Source organism: Megalobrama amblycephala, linkage group LG19, assembly GCF_018812025.1.
Source record: "Megalobrama amblycephala isolate DHTTF-2021 linkage group LG19, ASM1881202v1, whole genome shotgun sequence".
In the NCBI taxonomy this organism is placed as follows: domain Eukaryota; kingdom Metazoa; phylum Chordata; class Actinopteri; order Cypriniformes; family Xenocyprididae; genus Megalobrama; species Megalobrama amblycephala.
In genome coordinates, this window is record NC_063062.1 from 24,422,027 (window position 1) to 24,438,913 (window position 16,887).

The 16,887-nt window shown below is 39.6% G+C and overlaps 1 protein-coding gene across 1 annotated transcript in view; it reads right to left on the minus strand.

Annotated features, from left to right (window-relative positions):
• Positions 1–6,739: 6,739 nt before the first annotated feature.
• The window catches only part of mafa (v-maf avian musculoaponeurotic fibrosarcoma oncogene homolog a (paralog a)), a 149,729-nt gene continuing 139,581 nt past the window's right edge, over positions 6,740–16,887 (minus strand). The window contains exon 3 of the mRNA XM_048169410.1: positions 6,740–14,694. The gene's annotated coding sequence lies outside the window, so the exon portion shown is untranslated. The remainder of the gene's footprint in view (positions 14,695–16,887) is intronic.

Below are 16,887 nucleotides of genomic sequence, written 5' to 3' on the forward strand. Positions count from 1 at the left end.
AAATTTACGTCTGATATGGGTTTCAGAATTAAGTGTGGCAAAATGGCTCGATAGCACCTAAAAAAATTCAACAAAGTGCCCCTGACACTACATTTCACGTACAGGTATGAAATTTGGTACACACATCTAACAGCCCAATACCTACAAAAAAGTATCTTGGAGTGAAATCTGAAAACCAACAGGAAGTCAGATATTTTGAATTTTCTTTGCAAAATTTGTGCAGTTTTTGCCATTTCCAGATGTTGTACTTTAATGAACTCCTCCTAGAGCTTTAATCAGATCAACATCATATTTGGTCAGTCTAATCTAAAGGCCTTTGAGATGTTAAATTGCGAAGATCTAGAGTTTTCGCTGAAAGGCGTGTCCGTGGCGGCCTGTCAAAGTTCGATGTTTCGCCATGAAATATTAAGTTGTTGTAACTCGGGCATACAATGTCTGATCTGCCCCAAACTTCACATGTTTTATTAGAGTCCTGACCTGAAGACATCTATATGACAATATTCAGTTACAGTCATAGCGCCACCTGGGGGCAACAGGAAATTACATGTTTTACACTGTGATTAACTCCTCCTAGAGATTTAATCAGATCAATGTTATTTTTGGTCAGTCTAATCTAAAGGCCTTTGTGACGTTAAATTGCGAAGATCTAGAGTTTTCACTGAAGGGCGTGTCCGTGGCAGCATGACAAAGTCTGTTGTTTCGCCATGAAAAAGGAAGTTGTTGTAACTCAGACAAACAATGTCCGATCTGCCCCAAACTTCACATGTTTTATTAGAATCCTGGCCTGAGGACATCTTCATAACAATCTTCAGTTACAATCATAGCGCCACCTGCAGTCAACAGGAAATGTCATGTTTTATACTGTGATTAACTCCTCATAGATATTTAACCAGATCAACATCAAATGTTATCAGTCTAATCTTAAGACCTTAGCAATGATAAATATCAAAGATCTTGAGTTTTCGCTGAAGGGCGTGTCTGTGGCGGCCTGACAAAGTCTGATGTTTCGCCATGAACGATGAAGCTGTTGCAGCTGAGGCATACTGCATAAGTGGTCCCTAGTACTGTATCTGAAGTCTCTTTCCCGAAATTCAGCCTTGGTGCAGAATTTCAGCCACTACAACCAGTCCCACAATGAGCTTTCCTCAGGACGTGCTGTTTCTGGGTCTGTAGCTGTCATTAAATGCTAATGAGGAGGAGAGAGGCGGGGCAAGGTGGAGGGTGGTGTGGCCTTAACCAGCTTGCGGCCACAGTACCATGTGCTAATGTTGACAGTGGATATATCACAATGGCTCTTAGACACGCAGTTGTTCAAGCTTTCAGTTTGACCCAGAATCTGATCCGGATGAAGAAGTTGCAACTCAGCGGCTACAGCAGGACATCTCCGAATGCTTAGTTTAAAACATTGTGTCTGGATACGGTACTTTAGTTGGTTTATGTATGCTGTTACAGTTATTATCATGTAGCTAATGCTAGCCTACATTGTTGGCTTTTCATGTTGCTCTGATTTGCTATTGTATATATATTATATATATAATTATCAGCTATAGACACTAACCAGCGCAACTAAATTAGTCCTCTGCCATTATTACAAATACCTTTTCGGATAGGTGCCGTTGTGGAAAATGTGCTACCATGCCAACATCATTTATCTGTTTACATATTTTATATTTCATAAATCTTAATAGTTTTTACAATCTTTTTACAATTACATCAAGCTCTGCAATCTGTAAATGTGGATATTGCGTGCGCCATAACAGCAGAACGGTTTCAAACAACAAAGAAATGTACAACACTCGCGTTACAGTGTGTATTCACACACATACTTGATGCTATCTACCTTTACATTAGCGACAGTAACTGGGCTGTATTGGCCCACGTTGAGGAAACAGTTGTCGGTGAAATGTGTGGCGCAGACATACAAAACTATGGGAAGTTATATCACCGTATTACCAGAGAAAATAAAACCAACTCACTGTTTCTTCATAGGCTTGGATAAAGGAACTAAAAAAATACTAAGGTGTTCATTTGTACATCCAAACACTGAGCAACTACCATGACTCACTCATTTACAAGGCATGATCTGTCTCTCTAGGAAAAAAAAAATATATATATATTTTGCTCGAATCTCACTGTACTAGCTGATTTTCTCATGGGTGGGCAAAGCAGAGAAAGGGGAGGTAACCTTTCCCCTTTTGATGACATATGGGGAAGATTCCAGATTGGGTCGTCTGAGCTTTCATTTTCTCAAATTCAAAGCAAAACACCCAGTGCTCGATTTACACCCATCACCTTTTCTAGCCACTGGGGGACCATATGCAGGCTAGGTGAACTCATATTAATGTTAAAAAATCTCATAAAGTGAAATTTTCATGCCATGGGACCTTTAACTGTGTTAATGCCAAGTAGCTGAGCAACAGATTAGATGAAGCAATGAATGGGTAATTAGCAGTCTATGGAGGAGTTAATTGTGGTCTTTCTGGGTGCTTGTATGAAATGGTAAATAAGCATTTACTATGAATACAGATAACATGTCTAGTGTATCTATCTGTTAAACGCTGACCCTAGATAAACAGTCCCAACACAAATAACAATCTCATATAGCAACAACCTAATGCCATGGCCTTTGGGAAAAGTTTTGGTTCGCTTATATTTACGTTCACTTTGTCGGGTGATCAGTTCAGCGATGAGGGACGTCTTCCACTGGTATCCTTCCACTTGCAGTGGGAGAGACTGGATTGCTTTCCAACAGTTGCAGAGCTGCATTGAGTGCTGGGGGGTTGCTGCTGGTCTTTGTGTAATCCAGAGAACTGTAGGTCAGATGGTGGTCAATCTGCAGGATCTTCTGTAGGTTGGAGTCATGCAGGTCAGGCACTGATTGCTGGAGCCAAAGTCCTCTGATATTGTTCTTCCCTCGTCAAGTCAGAAACTCAGAACAAGGGTCCCTTGTTCTCCCAAAGGTTTGGAAAATCGCTCGCAGGCTCGGTTCAAGGCAACCATGCCTAGTGTGAGTACACCTTTATTCATGCTGATGGGAGTGTATGCCAAAAAAAATGCCTTTGACTAAGAACAAAAATGGCAGTTTCAACAGAAAATCCAGAACCACTCCCCCTTCTGGTCACACACTAGGCTGGCAGTGACTATACTCCCTATGGCCACTGCCCGAGCTACACGCCTCAATGAGGAAGTGCCTTCGTATAGTAGCAGAAGGCATCGTCAAAGGCCGCTAAAGTGCTTGGGATCACCATCTTCACTGGGAAGGGGTTCCTTTATGGGAATATGGCAGGGGGAAGCAAAAGGACAGACTGTTGAGCAGGCCTCTCTATAGGGCCTACTACTCCAGAATTCCACAGGCATGGGCTCAGGGCTGATGTGAGCTCTAAGGGAGCGTACTCAGAACCATCCTGAATTGGAGGGAGTACTTAATTGGCGCGACCTGAGTGTTATTAGTGTTAAGAGACAAGGGGCACAGAGCTCTGGGAACAAAGCACTCTAGGGGTACCCTGAACAAGGGGAGTTAATATCAGCTTGACCCGAGAAAAAAACTGACTGGCTGATAATGATAATCTCTGTCTCTTTCTCCAAGACAGGTTGCTGTCTGAGCTAAGCTCTAGGGGAGTGGAGGCCTCAACCGGGCGAAACTCAAGAGAAGAGGTCTACGACACTCAACCCCGTGACTTGATGGATTCAATCAAGAAGCTTTCCACAGGAGAGCCTATTCGAAAGGCCTGAAGTTAGATAATACTACTAACCAAAGCTCTAGAATGCGGAGGCTTCAGCATAGTGCCTTTCACTCTCCAAGCAAGTGGAAGCCAACACTGGCCAGAGGACAAACACAGGGGAGTCTTTCTAAAAATAGCCTGTGACACCTAGCTATGTGCCTAACACCCCTAGGGAACAGTAGCTCAGCATATCGCTTTTTACTCTAGTAACAAGAGAAGTCCCAGCTCAACCTAGGCAGACTGAGAGGCCACAGGGCCTGCAACTCGTTAGTCTAATGCAGAAGGCAGACCCTGCCCGGACGACTACAGTGAGAGGAGGCATACTAGGATCACTAACTGCCAGTTTTGAGCTGGAGAGGCTCTCCTTTTGGAGTAGCCTACTCTGAGCTTCTGCAGGTTAGGAAGTGGACATACTACAGGGAAACCACCTCTGTCTAAGACTGGATTCCTAATAGTACTAAGTCAAGGCCGGATATTGGCGGCCCAAAAACAGAGGGCCAGGCACACACACATTCATACCCTTCCTGGAGCTCAGTGAAGCGGTGGCTTCAGCATAATGACTCTCTAAGTGAGAGGAGGCCAGCTCACTCACCACAGGGAATCTTTCAAGGTGGCCCTACTAAAGGCCAACACTTAGAACGCCATCTACCTGGAGCTCGGTGGAGCAGTGGCTTCAGCATAGTGACTTTCTAAATGAGAGGAAACCAGCTTGCCCACCACAGGGTGATTGTCAAGGCAGCCTCACAGAAGTGCCCTTTACTCTCTAAGCAAGAGGAAAACACTTCACTTTACCTAGGGTGGTCTATCAAGGAGGCCTCAAAGAGAGCCATACACTTGAAATTGTGAGTTTATCTGGAGTTCAGTAAAGCGGTGTCTTCAGCAGAATGACTCTAAAAATGAAAGGAAGCCAAATCACTCAATACAAGGCAGCCCTTCTCTCAGAGGGCAGAACGTTTGAAATGTCAGCTATCTGAAGCTCAAATGAGCGGCGACCTGTAAAATCCACATGAGAGGAGGCCAGCACACTCATTACATAATACAACCCACTATATTAAGACCTCTCAAAAAACAACTCTCAGGGGAGAGGAGGCACATAATATGGGTGACACGATAACTCCTGAGCTCCTGAGTCCCATTTAAATGTTTTTCCATAGAATGCAGTGAAGCATTGCAGTCTGACCTGCTGCCGTGTATGCCCTGCCATTCAAGGGTTTAGATGTCTTGAAAGGCTTGTAGGCAGGGCCGTAGCTTTCAGGATTGATGTCTCTCCAGCCGCGAGATGGTTGGCAAACATCTCGTCGATCAGGGACATCGACACATATCCATGCTCATGCATCCGCTCAACATTGCATTGTTTTTCATGCCGATGTCAGTGGATGTGAGCTAAATATGGGTTCATCCATGCCTTCTCCATCTCAGTGTGGAGATCAGGAAGGAATGGAGAGCTCACAGAAACTGGGGGGTTATGGCCAGAAAGAAAATGTTCATGCTTCCAATCTTACAAGAGTGGTCTCTTCACTAATGCACTCTCATGACAGCAGAGGCCTGCATGAAGCGTGCTCCATAACACCCAGCAACTCATCATACATGGGGCAGGGTGGCTGATAGGGCTCAGATGTCCTGCCTTCTTCACCCTCAACAGCCATCTCCTGCTCTTCCTGCATGATGCCAGCAGAGCACTGTCTGCTGATCCTGAGGATGCAAGAGACAACGCATCCTCACTCAGCAAATCACTCAGCTGCTGAAGCATGCAAAAGATTAACAGCGAGCTCCCTCTGTGAGCCCTATGATCTCAATTTCCTCTCCGCATTAGCACGAGCGGGACCTGAGCCACCGGACACAGAAGACTGTTTCATTTCCCTCAAGAAGAAAGACAAATGAGAGTGGAGCTTCCTCTGTGGGAAACGCTCACAGCTCCCTCAAGAACTAAACATGCATGCTCTAATAAAGAATGCACAAGCCATGTGTGTTATCGCGTGTCAAATATTTATGACACAGATCGTGCACACTGCTTGAAATGTTTGCTCTAACAAGCCATTTTTACCTTGATTTGAACAGTGCGCTTCAAACAAACAGTCAATGAAGACTCTATGTCAATGATGTTCTCTAGCCGCCCCTTTTATACTTCCTGGTTGAACTAGTATGATGTCATAGGCTGTCGCTGGCCAATACGATTGTTGTGATTTAACAAGTTTTCTGATCTATGTCCAGCAGATTTTTGCCAGTTGGCTTCACTGGGTCCTGTCAATAGTGGCCTTGCAGAAGGAGTCGGTGTGTGTTTGTTTTGTCCTCCAGTTTGCTAAGCCATCTCTAGCTGTGGCTGTGATCAACCAAAGAAGAGCTGCATGAGCCAAGTTGATATAGACCATTGGTGGGAATGGTTTTATGATCTACTTAGGTTTACAATGCTAATTTGGGAGATGCAGTCTGGTGATGGTGATATGCAAGCATGTATGTGCATAACAGAAGGTATTGTAAAAGATTTATACTGAAGGAGAAGTTTGGTCCACTGCAGGTGGCAGCTGAGATGCACATATGCACTAAGCATAAAAAATGCCCACTATCAAAGTACGAGACTGTTTTCTTTAATTGGACAGCAGATGTGTGTAAAGGCACATTCATACCAAGAATGATAACTACTGTATAAGCATAACTATGATAACTATATTAGTGTCCACACTAGCGGACAATATTGTTCTGTTTATTCTAAGTGTGATTTTGCTAAGACCATGATTTTCCTAGATGTTAGTTGTGTTTCTAAATTGACCACTTTTGTTGCTTCCAGAATATCATTCCTGTCTGAGAAACATTGTCCAAGACTTTTCGTGTCCCTAAAATTTAACAAGGACTAACAAGGATACTGTTCCTGATACAATGACACTTTATACTTGGCAAAATAGTGGCCATCATAAGACTGTGGTGTAACTGTCCTTTCAGGGTCAGTGTAGTGCAATGTTTTTTTTTTAATCATTGGTTAATTTAGTAAAATGAAAAATCATCAATACAAAGACAGTATCTTGTTACAATAATTATTTATTAAACTTATTTTTTTGTGGCACATTTTAAAAACTTTCCATTTCTATTTGTCATCATCACAACCAACCCATCTCCCATTTAAAATAAATAACTAAAATGAAATAACAAAAATATAATAAGAAGAAGAATATTAAGAAGTACAATATATGGTGGTTATGGTTGAGGCAATGCATATTCTCAAGCCCATCTGAAGACTTTTTCATAAAGATAACACTATCAAAACATTTAAGGTGCATCTATTGGGACAAATTCTCATATTCTTATTTCTCCTGAAAAAGAAAAAAAAAATGGGTTGGAGCTTATACATATACAACAATCAGCATATATGTTGCCCGCCGTAATCATTACCACAATAACGATAGCATTGTTTAAATGCGACTTTCTCCATCATTTTGAGTCTGACTTTGAAAATTGCTTATACGCTAAATTAAAAAGGTAAGTCTTATCCTTTTAATGATATACAAGTATAATGTTCTACAACCCATTGCCAAAACATGACCATATATATATATATATATATATATATATATATATATATATATATATATATATACACACGTGTAATGTTGTTATGTTGTTATGACTGTACTGGCTCCTTGCAGACCTCCAACATTCCCATGACCAGCAGAATAATAATAATAATAATAATAATAATAATAATAATAATAAAACAGGCTTGAAATTTGCTTTGCCTCAACCTCATTTTATCTCATAAGACAGAATGTTGATGAACCAGGTAATTTAAACAGATGAAACACTCACCTGATCATTTAACAATACATTAAAAAATAAATAAATCATGATGTAAAAAAAGTTATGATTTACCAAACCTCCCCTCTCCTACATTGTAATTTCAATGCTGCTTTAAATGTATTTTTTTCCCCCGTACATGCCATCTTAGAATTTTGAATCAATTACGAAAAAGTACCTGAACAAATTGCTAATGTATCAACATGCATAGTTGGGTCATATTCATACAATTATTTACAGTTACCTGCATGAAAGAGAGCTTTTCCCTTTTTCCTGCTTGTTTTGCTTTTGTTTGGCTTTCATTCTTTGTCGCGAAGTTGGAAAGATTGCTTGATGCAGTTCAAAGGACATACAAGACATGCATGTTAAAGAGAGTGAATGAAACCTTCAAACTAAAAGCCAAACACCTAAGAGCACTGATAGAGGACTCTGCCTCCCTTTCTGGAACACTTTAACTTAAACAACACCCGCATCATCTCTATCCATCATGGAAGACATATAGACAAGGGCGTTCTTACTGTGATCTGTCATAACATCTGCCAGATCCTGAATTGTAAGGTATTGCTCTAACTAGTATTAGCATCTAAAGTATACTCAAAAAGGACAATATGGCTGTGTCCAAAAATAGGAAAAAGTAAGAAGTCATAGAGATACAGTAGACCACATGTCCCAGAGAATAACAAATAGTCTTGAAGAAGATTGCATTAGAGTGCAGCACATTTGTACATGGAAGACACTGATTAATCAACCCGTGAGATACTGCTGTAACATTAGTCAATGGCAAATTCCACAAGGGGTTTAATTATTGCAAAAAGCAAAGCCAATGTTTTGCTTTTTTTTATTATTGATAGGTTTTATGATGAACATGCAAATAATTCACCCCAACCTTTTTTTTTTTTCTTTACATTTCCCTATCTTTCCTCACCAGATGTACAATAATTTATCAGTCTCCATGGGAGAATCTAAAGATGTATGTTTGTCAAGGGGCATGTTTATATGATATCCTATAAAACTTGTGGCAGGGGTCACTCCAGTCAAGCAGTGGTGGGATTTCTCCATCCGCCTATCTAGGTGCTCTGAACCAATATGACACAATGGCTATTTCCCAGCATACATTACCCTCAGGATATGACCTACACCTATCTATACCTCATCAAAGCCAGGCTACAGACCTCTGTGTAATATACACTTTTAACACTAACATTGGAATAATGGGGAAGCACTAATTAACCTTGGCTGAAAGAGCGAGCCCCTGGAGAGACAGCTTTACAACAGGAGCAATAATTTTTAATTGTGCCCAAGCGACAGTACTTAAAAAATGAAAATTATAGTTTGACCTCGATTTTTATTTGAACCCTTAATTCCTGTTATTTATTTATTTATTTATTTATTTATTTATTTATTTATTTATTTATTTATTTATTTATTTAAGAAAAAGAAAGCCTAGCAAATGACTAACAACTTGTATTCAAAATGATTCACTGGCCACTCAACTAGGCACTCTGCTAAAGTGTGCTTTACACTTTCACCTGTGACCTTTTTTCATGATTCAGAAAGCCAAGGTTCACATTTGGAGACCACATGCTTTCTTCATGGTCAACCAGAAGAAGATAATGCACAAACATGCAAATTTCAAGGAAACAAGCTGATCTGGTGTGGTCTAAGTTATTAGGAAAAAATGAACTGTAAACATTTTATTTTGTGCCTTTTCCTTTAGCATGAAGAAGTGTTGTGCTGAGTGGCTTTATAGCATAAGACATCCTCCTCTTTATGCCAAAGAAAATGGCTCATCTCTCAATGAAGTCGATGTGCACTGGTGCACATTGACTAAATTAAGGTGTCAGACTGCTTACTGAAATGGCACAAGCTGAAATCCACCTGTCTCCAGTCTCCAGACAATTTATTACTCCCATCAGTTTACTTTACAGGATCTTGATATTTTCAAGAACCCCCTCCTTTCAGAATCATCCCATTATTCTTCCTAGAAAAATGTTTTAAATACATTTTGGGGACAGGTATAGAAAGGATGACCTAAATTAGAGCCTGAGAAATTAGTTGATTTCTGGGCAGTTGGACTAATCCTCAACCTCTTAAAGCTTAAAGCTTCTGAAGAGATGATCCCAAATTTGTGGGGTTAACAGACACAAAACTTGATTGCCCCGTTTTTTGGGCTACTGGGTTGTGGCATCCTGTGATATGTCAGAAGTCAAAAAACAGGTGGTTTTATTGAAGGTGTAACTTGCTCCTACAGAAAGCTCTGCAGATTTCAGTAAAATCAAAATACTTATTCACAAAAAGGGCAACAATTAGCAATTTTTGGGCCTGGTGCAATTCATCATCTTGGGACAAAAGTTACAGTTGTCCCTCCTTATCAGGAACCCTGTTCACAAAGTTCTACATCACTGTCCCTCTCCTCCTGTGTATTTATTTATTAATTATTATTTGTTGTTGTTGTAGTTCTTGTTCATTTTTAATACACATTACCATATGCATCAAATTTGTACCATAAAATGAAGGAATGAAGCACAAGTCGTTCATGCCAATTGAGTGATGTGTGGAGATGACTGCTTGCATGAATGGACGTTTTGGGTGTGTTGATTTAGAGAGGAGATTGAGAAGGATCTGGCGCCATGGAGGGGTTGGAATTAAAGAGCGGTCTGCGTGAGTAATCCATTTGACCTCCTGAACCCACACTTAAACCATGTCTGCTTCAGAGCAACCCCTAATCTTTACAGTTCTAACTCAAAGATATAACTACAAGATATAAAGACTTATCCCACCAAATCCACTTCTCAGACAAACATAGCATGAGCATGTATATGTCTCTGCGATTTAAAGATAATTTTAAACACATCAGATCACATTCATGCAGTCTGGAACTTATCTCTAACAATAATACAGATGATATCCGTTAATCACCCTATGGGTCACACTTGAACAGAATAAGAAGATAACCACAGTTTTAAGATGTCATATTAATCCAAAATACTACACAATTTTGTACAATATTGTATGGTAACTTAAAATTCATTAAATAAGTCTTAGTTAGCCCCACCAGTAAGTCCAATGAACAGTAAAGCATTTACTTTTTAAGCATTTAAAAGCATGAAAATTATCTAGCTAGCTGATTTCAAACTGGTCAAGTGATGAGGGTGCAAATCTCCACAGCAATATGACACAATAGCTATTTTCCACCTTGCATTAATTCTAGAATCCAGAAGTCTGGTGGAGACTAATCCACGCAATAGGACACAATGGCTAATTTTACCAGCTTACATTCCTCAAAGTCATGCTGTATGTGTTTCACAGTTTGCTATTTCACCTGCTAAGGATCAACTCTGTAATAGCTCATCCGCATCTACCTATAATAACACAATTCATGCTATCACTGCTAATGACCTGTATGACACAGCTTATTATGATTAAAGCCTTAAAAGCTTTTATCTAAATTACACAAAACATTAACAAATGAACACATAAAGACAGTGGAATGTGTAGATTTTTTTTTTTTTTTTTTTTTTTTTTTTCAAAATTCAGGGGAAATCTGCAGGGCTTTCTATGGAATTCCACAACAACAGATTCCATGCCTGGTCATGACATGAAAAAACAAAACATTTCTTGTGCTCTTTTTTTGTGTGTGTGTCCAAGAAAAAAACAATAAACAAACAAACAAACAAAAAATAAATAAAATTGTGTTCTTTTTCTTACAGTTTATTTTATGTCATACCAATGGGAAAGCCCTTGTTATCTTGACCCCCTTTTTTTTCTAAATACAAACAAATTACTTTTCTGCCCATTTCCCCCACTCTCTCTTGCCTTCCTGGCTGGAGATTAATGAGCTGCTCTGTCCTGACAGCTTGCATGTCTGTGAAGGAGAGAGGAGTGGCCCAGCACTTGATTAAATGGAAGGGCCGTGCATGTTTGTGTATGAGTGTACAAAGGGGTGATCTGGGCTCGTGCAGTGATAGAGATAGCATGGAGAATGGGGGAGGTAAATCTGAAATGGGACAACACACCTAGAATTCCATCCCTACCATCAGGATATCCATCATTTTAATCTACTTCAGCTCGGGGTATATGAGTAATATTTCTTGACCTTTAATTACACTAACAGCCTATTGTTTGCACAGTGAATAATACCATTATGTAGTCTGTCTATGTAATGTTTAGCTACAGCTCAGAGCAGCATATTTCGACAGCAACCTTTAAGAAACCAATACTAAATAACAGTAATAACAAAAAAAAAAAAAAAAAAAAAAAAAAATGTGCAGGCTTTTTTTTTTCTCCCCCCATTTAATTTATGGTCTGCTTGGATTTTACCAGAAAGCCTGGTAAAATATATTATTCAATTAAGGGCACTCCTTAAACGTATTATTTAAGATGCCATGGAGTGACAGGTCATTAAGCTAATATAGATAAACATAAAACATAATAAAATAAAATTCATATAAAAATAAAAATATAAATCTGTATAAATTACTTTGTAAAAATGCATATTCATATTGTTGGTAAGTTGATATGTAATGTTGAGCAAACAAGAGAGATGTGTGATCTTTCTAAATTAATTATGTCACCATAGGAATATGGATTTTAGAGGTAAAAAATAAGGCAGTATTAAACTGCAATCTGTACATCTGGATCAGTTAGTATAGTATAGTATAGTAAGATACAGGTGTGGATCATAGATGTTATTGTGATTTAGATAAAGGTCAAAGGTAAATGTGAATTAGAACACTTCCAGTCTGATCATTCCCAGTGTGGCGACTGTCTGAGCACTCGCTCTCAAAGCGAACTAATTGTCACTAGTAAGTGACTCAGTGAGATGTATAAATCCCTTATGACACCAGTAAAATAGATGGCTTTTGGCAAGCTGCCCTGCACCATTCTGTGTGCTGCTGTTTAATTGGACTGCCCCATTTCACAATTTTCTTGCTGCTAGGAGCTACATAATATGCATGATTATTCGACTGCTTGTTGGTTTCATCTGAAGTCTTTAATGAAGAATGCATTAAACTTTCTAAACTTGGAAAAGAAAAAAAAGAAAAAAAAAAGAGGTGAAACTTGAAAAACTGGCACTATTTATAATTTTACAGTTCTTTAAAACTTTAACCACTTCTTAATTTAGGATGTAGTTTTTGCCTTTGACCAATCTTTCAGTACTCTTTCAGCTATGCATCAGCATGCAGATTACTATTGATAATAGTTTTACATTATGTACACAACCTAAACTCTTTGTTTCCACTCTCCTATCTCTTTAGTAAGCTGTGGTTCCAGCCAAAGCATTATTAGTTCAGTCGAAGTGTAAATTTGTGTGGTGTGTTGATTCATGTTAGTGCATTGGCTGGGTTGGTCTCTGAAAGATAAGCAAGTTCACAAAAAGGAAGGTGTTAGTGATGATGAAGGTCTTCGGAAAGTTTTCTATGTGTTTGCGTGCACTTCATGCATCTTCAAACACACCATGTCTGCAGAACCAGCCAAGTTTTTGTTATGCTTGTGTATTCTCCAATTTATCCATTAAAAAAGTGGGCTGCAGTGCTTAAACTCAGAAAGGCAAGGCTGTTCATCCATTCACCAGCTTAGGCATCAGCCACTGTCCCAGAGATGAATGAATTCAGATTATTTTTGAATGATTTTCCTCCAAGAGGTCCAAAATCACCCATATCCTACTAATGTAGGTTAATGGGTCAGTCATAGAGTCATGGAGGGCCACACATAGTAAAAACTTCTCTATTTTTTACATGCAGAGAAATGATTCAAGAGGAAGGAAAGAAAAAAAGAAAAGAAAAAAATTCAGAAGGTAAGGTGTCTGTATGTATAGCTATAATAAATTCAACGGAACCAGTTGAGATTGTATACACTCTGTAATATGTTATATAAGTAACTGGATGGTTGAAATAAATGCTGTATGTGTCTCTTTTCTTTTACATCTTTTGTCTTCGCCTCTATCACATCCCCAAAATTAATTTACTCACCCTCATGTTGCTCTTTTTTTTTTTTCTTTTAAATTTAATGCCAGTGATACTAAATCTACTGTAGTATGTTTTGTAACCAAATGTGGAGCGTCAATTTTAAATATGTAGAAATACAAATAAGAATTAAAAAAATAATAATAATAATAAAAATAAGAGTTGTGGCAAACGTTGTGTTTTAAGTAAGCTTACACTTTGGTTTGTTCCTTACACAAAGATATTAAATGGCTTCAGAAGTTTTCGAATAGTGTATATGCTGTATAGACTAATATTTAATTCAATATTAAATATTTTGTGTTCTGCGAAAGAAAGAAAGAAAGAAAGAAAGAAAGAAAGAAAGAAAGAAAGAAAGAAAGAAAGAAAGAAAGAAAGAAAGAAAGAGAGAAAGAAAGAAAGAAAATATAGAACAACCTGAGGGTGAGTAAATTATGACAGAAGTATATCTTTATAATTATAGTTTTAACAAACACATTTTAGAGTTTTTGCAGATTTGTGCTATAGATTTAATCACTTATTGCAAAACTTCCTGTGGTTTATACAGTTTATAGTAATATGACATAGGTAGGACATGTATATTTTAGTAATATTGGCCAATCATCTATTGGTGTATATAGCAAATCTTTACTCTCAAAAATAAAATGATTTTGCTTGACTGAGAGCAATCTTCATTCAGGTCCTGCTTTGTTTTAACTTTAATTACTATTTGTAATTTACTTGAAATTATTGCTTGAGACTAGCTGAAAACACAATTTCTCATTATTGAAACTCCAAAAAAAAAAAAAAAAACATATATACCTGGTTGAAATAATTACAATGTTGGAAGAGAGTCACCTACAAAGATGCTGAGTGTGGCCGTGAAGCAATGTCTGCTGATGTACTAACAATAACATGCACTGATGTTTTTCACCTGAAAAGAAAAGTGTTTCCAGCAGCAGGATAACATCCTTCCCACAAGGTTAGCCATCTTCTGATTTAAGTCTTGTTTTTACTTTTCCATTTTTCTTCCGTTTGATATGTTTATTTGTAGAAAAAGAAGCTGCAGGTGCGATTCAAGGAAAAGGGATCTATCAAAGGATTCAGCTATAAAGAACAGTGCCAGGGGAAAAGGGGGAATTATGGATTCAATTCTCGTTGTTTCGTCTTCAGAGAGGTTGAGGTCTTGTGCTTTGTGGAAGGCCTTGTGCTGGGAGTCATCACGTCAACTGTCACCGTGATATCTGCAGTGAGAGAAAGTAAGGAGAATAGAAAGGAGGTAGAAGAAAGAAAGAGACATAGATGAGTAATTGGTTGTGTGCATGTGGGACACAGGAGACGCTCTCTGAAGTGAGTTTGCCAGTGATGTAAAGTGAGTCATGGCTGTTTGGGTGGTTGTTTGTCCAGAAGAAACCAAAAAGTAGGGTGACCACCCTGCGAGTGTGAGTTGGCCATCATCCACACCTAGATTAGGAGCGACAGTGGTCGCCGCTTGGGGTAACACCATTTTCAGATTAAATTAAATCCATGCCACTGGAGAATGCTCATCACCACTAATGTCTACTACCTGAAATCCATCACAAACACCTCTCTCTCTCTCTCTCTCTCTCTCTCTCTCTCTCTCTCTCTCTCTCTCTCTCTCAAAAAACAAAACAAAACAAAAAAAGACATTGAGCTGAATGTGTGTGAATGCCAAAACCTGCACACGCATTGTAATATTCTTTTCAGCATTATGTCATAGCAACATCTTTGCATTCATTTATTTAATTCATATAATATTTTCTGGCATTTCCATTTTTTTTTTTTTTTTTTTTTGAGGTTTGACATTTTATCCATCAGCAAAGGTGCAGAAATGCAATTAACTTCTCACTGCAGGTTGCAACTTTACCACAACTTTTATTTTTACAATTAAGCCATCAATTAAGGCCATTCGGAGGAAGCTGCCATTTTTTCAGTGATCTTCATCACGAGATTTCAGGATCCTGGAAGCAGCCTTTTTCCGCTCGTCTGATGAATGCGGTGGCCTCTGACGTCACCAAACTGGCTGGTTCTGTGGAGCAGGGCTATACTAGCATTCCAGCGGTTGAGGACACGCTGGCCACTCATCTTGGAAGTCCCTGCTCCATCTTGTAAGTCCCTGCTGGTCAGGCAGGATGGCGCTTCCTTAAGGAAATTGACGAGGACGTGGGCCTGACACAGGAGGAGGTCAAGGAGCTCTGCAGAGCTACTGACTTGGTGCTGCATGCACCAAGTTTGCACCAAGCCACCATGCACCAAGGCATGGTGGCTGTCAAATGCCATCTTTGGTTAAATATCACTGAGAAAAAAGGAAAATGTTTTCCTATTGGACGACCCCATCTCTCACTCAGGTTTGTTTGGGGAAGTGGTCAACTCAGTGGTCGATAAATTCAATACTGCTGAGACGCAATCAGCCGTCCTTAAGCACCTTGCACACAGGAAAGAGACTTCTAGGAGGAGTGAATAGCTGAGACATCTCCCACCTTGCACGGTTTGGGATGCTGGTGGCCCTTGTATGCGCGTTGACCTGAAGCAGCCAGATAAATCCACTGCTTCGGCGCCCCTGGGTTGCTCTTGATCTTTGGATCTGGAAATGGAGAGCTTCCCCTTTCTCAGGAGTGAGGAACACCACTAAAGCGTATCTGTTCCCTCTTGAGATGCTCTCAGAACTTAAACCTGTTATACCCTCCACCGTGTGCGTTTCGGGATAGAGTTAGGTTACGAGCAACATCCTCTTGTATTGAAGGACGGAGCATGATGCTTCAGGCTATCTCCCTTCAATTCCTCTTCTCCCGCTGGGACCCTATCCTATGCAACCTCTGTCTCACCACCTGGCAGCGTGGAGGCTTCTGCCAGGTGTATCCAATAGTTTTGTCGCAACCCTCCTTGCTTCGATGCGGTTCATCCCATTGTGACAAACAGTGCCCTAGAGGCTTCTGTTCTACAGCAGGAAGTGACGTCGGTCCTCCTGCAGGGAGCAATAGAGGAGGACTTGAACCTTGGCTTTTTCAACTGCTACTGTCTCATTCCGAAGAAGGACAGAGGTCTACGCCCCATATTGGGCCTGCATCATCTGAATTGAAAGGCAAATTCAAGAAATTCTCAAGAAGTTCCTCTCGCTGACGAAGGGGGCTTCTTCTGTGGAGAGGATGGCGCATTCACTATATCAAGAGTGAGTGATGTAACGCTGCAGAGGCGATGCCCACGCTATCAGCCAATAAAGTGGGTTCACACAAACAACACCACCCATGGGCGTTTCCCATTGCATCATCACTATGCAGCATCTTGTTCCCTATTCAGAGAACGTGGGTTACACAGGTAACCCGAGATGTTTTAGTCGGTTGGGAGGTATTTGTTTATTTCATGTTTTACTAAATACATCATACTGATATAAAGCATCTAAAATTAAGACTAAGAAT